General features: G+C 46.2%; 1 long non-coding RNA gene across 1 annotated transcript; it reads right to left on the reverse strand.

Moving 5' to 3' along the window:
* Positions 1-4,675: 4,675 nt before the first annotated feature.
* Positions 4,676-6,634, reverse strand: LOC311609261. The gene is made up of 3 exons (XR_014783333.1): positions 6,493-6,634; positions 5,214-5,286; positions 4,676-4,827 (listed from the first exon to the last, which is right to left on the reverse strand). It is a non-coding gene; the product is annotated as an uncharacterized lncRNA (long non-coding RNA).
* Positions 6,635-7,503: the final 869 nt, after the last annotated feature.

The raw sequence follows: 7,503 nt of genomic DNA on the forward strand, positions 1-7,503 counted from the left end.
TATAAGCCAGGGGCATAGTCATTTGCTTTCAAGCTCCAGGCACGATAGGAAATTACATTGCTGTTTCTTCTTATATGGCCTGCAACATAGTAGATTGTTAACACTGGTGTTGCTGTAGATGCACAGACAAAGCATTGCATTGTGACACTGCACTGACTACAGTGTTACTGTGTAACTGCAAACTTTAAGCTTGATTTTAATCTTCAGGTGCCATCAACACATACAGTATTCGTTTTGGACCAAACTGCCCTATGCACCATCTAACCATGTATGGTTCCAAAATCCAGGCATGACACTTAAAAGCTTCGTGTCTTAGGACAACTTACTCCTCTCAAACAGCGGTGTTCTAGCCCGCAAGGTGGAGATAACAATGATGACCTCACAAAATGATGACCTCACAAAATGATGACGATGACAATGATTCACACAGCTTATGTTTAAACCTCAGTAAAATATATATGTGAATACTTAACAAATGGTGGCTACTTTAGATTTATTTTTTATTCTGCCCCCCCTTTTTTTTTTAGCCAGCACGTCCCTGAGCCATTATCAGGGTAGTTTCAGCTAGTTCTCCTGGAAGCACTAGATTGTGAGGTTGGTAGGAGATAAGTGATCTTCAAGAGCCTGTGGCATTTTCTCAGGCCACAATGTGGTACTGAATTTTTCCCAGAAGTCTGTGGTATCTGCTTGTCATCTTGCAAGCGTGTTTGTGAGTTTGGAGAGCAAACTTGTCAGCACACAAAAGTTCCCAGATGGCTTTCTCAAGGACTTTTGAACTCTGCAGTCTTTGATTAGAAAGTTCTCAAGAGATCTGAGAGCAGATTCCGTGTGGCCTCTGTAAACGTGGCCATGCAAAATTGAACAAATCACTGGCTCAGTTCAGCTCATCTCTAACTATGCATGGATCTGCGGCAGGAAGAGCAGCCTCACATCTGATGGCGTTGACTGAGCCCTGATGCTGGCCCTTGGAAACGCTGCAAATGTCTCAGTAGAGACTTGGGAAAGAGCAGCCAGATACTGAGAGGTGGTCACCTCAAATCCACATTCTTCCTGTAAAATCAAGCCTGTGACGTGGGTGCCAATGCCAGGGTTTGGTCCTGCTCCACCCAACTGTCTTGGTCTTTGAGTGGTTTTTATTAGCTTCACCCACGAGTTGTAATGGATTTGAGATGGCATTTAAGAGCTGCAAATACCGGGGTCCCGGGCCACAAGCACCCAGTAAAGTTAGCCATATTAAATAAGGCTTAGTATGACATGCCTCCCTGGCTGGCTTTCTGCAGAGAATAGAGGCTGGAAAAAAAAAAGAGCACCCCACACTTCTGCATGGGGACTGGTAACCACAGGAGGGAAGGAAGGGAGAGACCTGACATCTGGAAGGCAACAAAAAGCAGAGGTTTAGTTATCAGAGTCTCTACTATAAAAACCATCAGAGGCCCTGTGGTTAAAAAAAAAAAAAAAAAAAGCAGCAGGCCCTACAAAACCTGAGGGAAATTTCCACTTAGGACATAAATTCACTCATATTTGTGACTCTTGTTTCGGTATCTTTTAAGCACTAGGCAAGAGTCAACATGGTTCTGCTGCTCAAAGGGTTAACTGCAGATTCACTTTGGGGTGAGATGTGTTCCGTTGTTCAGAGCTTCTTCCCTGATGGCTGTGTTCTGATCTGACCCTAATGCCATCCAAGGCAATAAACAGCGCACAAGGAGTTGGGGTGGGTCCAGTTGTTTTTTTCACAGCATCATTCATTGTAAGTATGTCAGATTTTAAAAAATGAGACTCCATAAACCACATCATCGCAAGTCCTGCTGCCCTCCCGTGGGGGTTTGTAGTTCCAAAAGCTTGCCTTTTTGGATGCTGTGTTCGCGTGGGCCTGGGGACTGGTTAGAGTGACTAAAACACAATTCTGGCACTAGGTCACCTTGTGGCTGAGGTGAACTGGGGATCTCGTTTCGAAGAGGTTGGGGCCACTCACCTCAGGTGCTTGGGAGAGACCTTTGACCCTCCCGACCTTTAGACTTCACAAACTCCTAGATGGTCATACACGTTCACAACCATCTTGGCAGCCTGGAGCCCCTCCCCCTGGTCTGTGGAAATTCCTAGAAGTGGAAAGGCAAACTCAGCCCCAGGATGTTGGCAGGATCTAGTGTGTTACTAAAAATGGGGCTTCATGGACGGAGACCTAAGAGTCCTTAAGTGAAAAGAGTGAGGGAAGAAAATTTGTGCAATTATCAGTGACTCCAGTAACTTCAGTTGCCCTGAAATGGTTCATTAGCAAAGCCTGAAATGGGCTCACAGGAGCATTGCTTTCCACCGAGGGCGACGGCCCGCATCTCTCTGAAGCCGTACCTCCTCCCTCCCGTCTCAGCCAAGAGTGTCTCCTGAGGATAGTTAAGAAACCGTTGGAGGGGTTTGGAGTTACAAACTCCCTAACTGTCTCTTAGTGCCACAGCCCACCTTCGCACAAATTCCAGGCTCCCCATCTTCTAGCTAATTGGGTCTTTTCCCAAACACTAAATACTGGGACAAGGGTAGGAGTCAGTTTCTCTTCCAAAACGCAGAGGCGAGGCGGCGGCGGAAGCCTGGGTAACTGTGCTCCCTGAGCCTGCTCTGACTCCAGCGCCCTGGCTCTTACCTACTGCGGCTCTGCGGGGTCCCTTGTGCAAAGGCTAAGGGGCTGTGTGGAAGCCGAGCAAGGCAGCAGTTGCCTGTGACAGCCTCCCTTATTCATAGCTGCGCTTCTCTCGGCCAAACTGTGCTTCCTGGTACCTCTCCCGGGGTTCCAAACGAGGAGCAGAGCAGTTGGATCAGTTGATTAGCTTTTTCCTAGAACAGGGAGCCTCCCAGCTCTGTTTACTTCCCAGGGAGTGCAGCACGGAGGCCCAGGAATGGGGCGCCTTGTGGGGCTGCTCCTGAAAGAGAAACAGCCCAGGCTCGGCCTGCATTTGCTAAATGTGTGCAGCACATTTCTCTCATCAGGTAGAGCGCTGCCAACCCTCCTGTCCGGTGAGCACCCTCCCAGGAACACTACTTCCGAGCGGTCTTGCCGCATCTCCCCTCAGGAGGAGGAAACTGCTTGCTCGGGATAGCTCACCTGCGGGAGTTTTTCTTTTTAATTGTGGTTTTCAAGTCCGTAACGTCAAATGGACCATGCTAACAACTTTGAAGCTACAGGCCAGTAGTAACCAGCTGTTGCCATGTTGTTGCACAACGATTTCTAGAAGACTTTTTTTTTTTTATCTTGCGACACTACGGTGCTATACACATAGGACTTCCATACAAAGAGAATGGAAACTGTCCATGCCACCTTTCTATGATTTTTGAGTACTGTACATAATTCATACAGGGCCAGACTGTGGCCCAGTGAAAGATGCCTTGTAGGGATAGATCCCATTTGGGATGGTTTGGTCTCAAACGCTAAGGGAGAGGAAGAGCACCTCTCACACAGTGTTTGTCTCCCTAGAATGGGTTTGTTTCACTTAGCACCATATTCTCAACGTTCATCTGGGTTGCAACACAAGGCAATATTCTGTCTCACCTGTGTGCATACACTGTGTTCTATTAATCGATTAACTCATCCATCCATTCACTCATCTTGATTATTGTGGATAATACCACCATAACATGGATGTGCAAACTGGTCTGTGATCCTGTTTTTTTTTTTATATGAGAGGAACGTTATATCCTTAGAGTGGAATTGCTGGCCCACATGGTAATTCTATTTTTGAATTGTGTAGTTTTACATAATAAAACTGCACCCTTTTATATGGACTGCAGTCCTCTGAAATACTTTTGATGTCCCTACGCCCTTTCCACACAAGCTATGCACAGCCGTACATGGTAGGATATAATCTTTCCCCAGAATCAGTCTCACTGAGAAAATAAAAGGCCTTGTTCAGGTTGGAAGGGGAAGCAAAACACATGGTTGCCTTGATCCTTGCATCAGTGGGTAACACAAGCACTCAGCGAAGTCAATTCTGCCCCAGAAGGCCTTTCTGCTTCCTGTAGCCCTTCCCAGCCTGTGAGAGAAGGCTTCACCACACCAGCCAATGTTATTCTCCTGGGTCTGACCACAGCTTTGTCTTTGAGACTACGTTAAAGGTGAGTAGATAGCTGTAGGTCCATTCCTTGTTGAGCGGTGTCTCATTAGTACAGCTTGGTGACTCTTGCTCTGACAGCCCACAGCAGAAGGAAGGACAGTTGTTTGTCTATTGGCTGGCCAGCCAAGCTAAGGATCTCTGACCTCACACAAGAGGAGCCCACCTCCTCTGCTGTAGTGGAGCAAAACTAAGACTTGGAGAGCAACAGTAGGGTTTGTGGCTTTTCCCTGACTGGCCCTGGCCGGCATACCTTTCTAGTTTAGGAGCTTAAACGTTGGAAGAAGTGTGTGTCTCTTCTACTCTCCAACTAGCACTTCTTTAGCTATCTCTAACACACACACACACACACACACACACACACACACACACACACACACACGTATGCAAATACAGAGGCCTGGAAAACCTTACTGACTTCAACTTTTGGCCTACAGTTCACTTCCCAGTTCCCCTTGCTTTACTCAAAGCTTCTGTCTAAGAATTCAGACCCAAGAGTAATAAAGCAAAGGTAAAATGCCTTAAGATTGTGTAACAACAAAAGCCACCCTGAATGCTGCCACTCTATTTTATATTCACCTCCTTTACCAATTATTCAGGCATCATGTGTAACATGAGAAGCTTCCAGAACAATTAGGCAACCCCCAAGAGTTTCTCTATGAATCCACGGTGAGGTCTAAGAGCTGACGTTAGAGAGTCCTTTCTTTGCATTCACAGGGCCCTCTCCAGACTCCTAAAAAAAAAAAAAAAAAAAAAAAGCAAACACATCTAGTAGAAGTAACAAATTGTCACTAACACTTCACTGTAATTCAGTTTGTCAGGGACTGTCCTCTGAGGGAGATGGGTAGAAGGATGGTAGAGGCCCCAAAGAGAGAAATATACAAAGAGAAGAGCTGGGGAAAACCAACCACTTCCATTTATTTCCCCGTTTTCCTAGAAGCAGTTCTGCAAAAAGTTCAGTCGGTAGTTCATGCATTGTTATGCTTTATGAACTGTCTACATTAGGAAAGACGGAGTGAGCAAGCAAGTTACACCATTCTCCACATCCCAGAGTTATGTATCAATACCAAGACATAGGATACAGTAAGGAAAGGAGATGCTCATAAGTGTTTATCTGACCTTTGTCCCAATTAAGTCCATGTGGCTCTCACGTGACTTCATAGTGTGGGCATCGTCCCCTCCTCTTCTAGATCTGCAGAGTCAAGGAGGGAAGGAGCAAATCAACATTTGGATTTGAAAGTTAAGACACAGAAAGGGAATTGTTTGGCCTGTAAATTGTTGAGGGAATATCTGAGCTCTAAAAAAAAAAATCACCAAAAAGATATTCCGTGGTATTTGTTCAGTTAGTTTTGGATGAAAGAAATAGGAATCAAACTGAGCTAGCTGCAGCAAACTATGTGTGATGGGGCATGGGAGGAAGGGTGTAAGGATAAGAGCATCTCACTGAGCCCTAAGCAGGAAGCTGGCCCAGTCTGAGAGACTACGCCTGGGAGCCATGACTACAACTTGGTGACAAGTTCTGCCTCCAATTTCCACTGTTCTCAGGACATGGGCCTCTTCTTCTCTTTCACTTAAAACTAGCTTTCTTTGTTTTGTTTTTGTTTTTTGGGGTTCTTTTTTTTTTTTTTTTTTTTTTTTTTTTTTTTTTTTTTTTGCCAAATTGCTAAATATGACTTCCAGTGGCTCCGAATCAATACAGTCTTTTCCCAGCTACCTGAGCATTAGATAGTTATTAGTCTGAATTCTTTGGAAGAAGCACCCAATTGGCCTCACTTGGATCTGGGTTTATAGTGACCTCATGACTTGTGGACAAAGAGTCGGTACCCCAGTCTACAAAGATGGCTGTTTGGGGGACGGAGCGGTGAGGGAAAGGCATGCTCAAAGCATCAGAGAGACTGTCCAAAAGAAAGGAGCACGCTCTACATCCTGAGCAGTCAGTGTCTAGTCCAGAAGAGAGCAAGCCAGATTTTTCTGGTTTTACGAGTTGTGACCTGAATTTCCCTAAGTCTCCTCAGCTTAGCACACAAACCGAAGCATGGGGACAGGATCTGAACGTGGGCTGCTCATCTGTACTGCTGAACAGTGTACTCCAGCTGGATGTGCCACAGCTTACAGGAAAGCTAGAGCCCCACTAAATGGCATGGCCCTTGGCAGTTTTCATAGACACACAATACACGGAAAAAAATGATTTTTTTTTCCAGACAGGGTTTCTCTGTGTATCCTTGGCTGTCCTGGACTCGCTTTGTAGACCAGGCTGGCCTTGAACTCACAGACCTCTACCTGCCTCCACCTCCCAGAATGCTGGGATTACAGGCGAGCTGCGCTCGGCAAAACGATATTCTTTTTAAGAGCGACTGTGGTAGTTTTAATGAGAAATATCCCCCGTAGATTCCCATACTTGAACATTTCGTCCCCAGTTGGTGACTCTGTTTGAGGAGATTACGGAATTTTTTAGGATCTGGAGCCTTACTGGAGGGGGTGGGCTTTCAGGGTTGCTTCTTCACCCATTTCCGGTTCCGTCTCTCTCGGCTTCCTGTGTGATGACGCGTGACCAGCCAGGGTCTTGCTCCAGCCACCTGTTGCCATGCCTTCCTCACCATTATGGCTTCACCCTCTGGAGTGTAAGAAAAAAAAAAAAAAAAAGCCCCAAAGTACAGGTTTTACAATGTTGCCCAAGGCATGGAGGTATTTGTGACTCTTTTTCTTTTTTAAACATTTTATTTGATTTATTTGTGTGTGTGCGCGCGCGAGTGTGTCTGACTATTTTATTTTAATTTATTCAGATTACATCCCGATTGTTATCTCCTCACTTGTATCTTCCCATTCCCACCCTCCCTCCCTCTTTTGCACTATTTGCCTCCCTAGACCTCTGACGGAAGGGGACCCCCTCCCCCACCATATGACCACAGCCCCTCACGTCTCATGCAGATAGCCTGCTTCTCTTTCTTCTGTGTGCCGCTGGTCCTCCTCACCAAGGGGCAGTGGTCTAATCAGGGGCACCAGAGTTCTTGTCAGAGGCAGGCCCCGCTCTCCCCACAACCTCGGACTCTTAGGGAAGCTCCCATCCACAACATTTTAGAGAATGGAAGAGCATCCAGATCCTTAGCTTATAAAACTCAATTAACCTAAAGGAGGGGTATGGATTGAATACTGCGACCAAGCTAAGAAAAAGAGCTGCCTCCTTCCCCCCTCCCCCTCCCCGTTCCCCTCCTCTTCCTTCTCCTTTTTAAATTTTTCTTCCTCTGTATTAACTTTATTCCCCAAGACTTGTCCTGGAAACATGGGCATTTATTGCCAGCCCTGGGTACCTGTCATAAGCTGCACATCTTAGGGCTTGAGAAATCCCTTCCCGGGGAAGTCCTAAGAGCAGAGGCTGTGAACTGTGCTGCTGCATTTATGTCCATCACTT

Source organism: Acomys minous (assembly GCF_964271855.1).
Source record: "Acomys minous genome assembly, chromosome: 11".
NCBI classification, from domain to species: Eukaryota; Metazoa; Chordata; class Mammalia; order Rodentia; family Muridae; genus Acomys; species Acomys minous.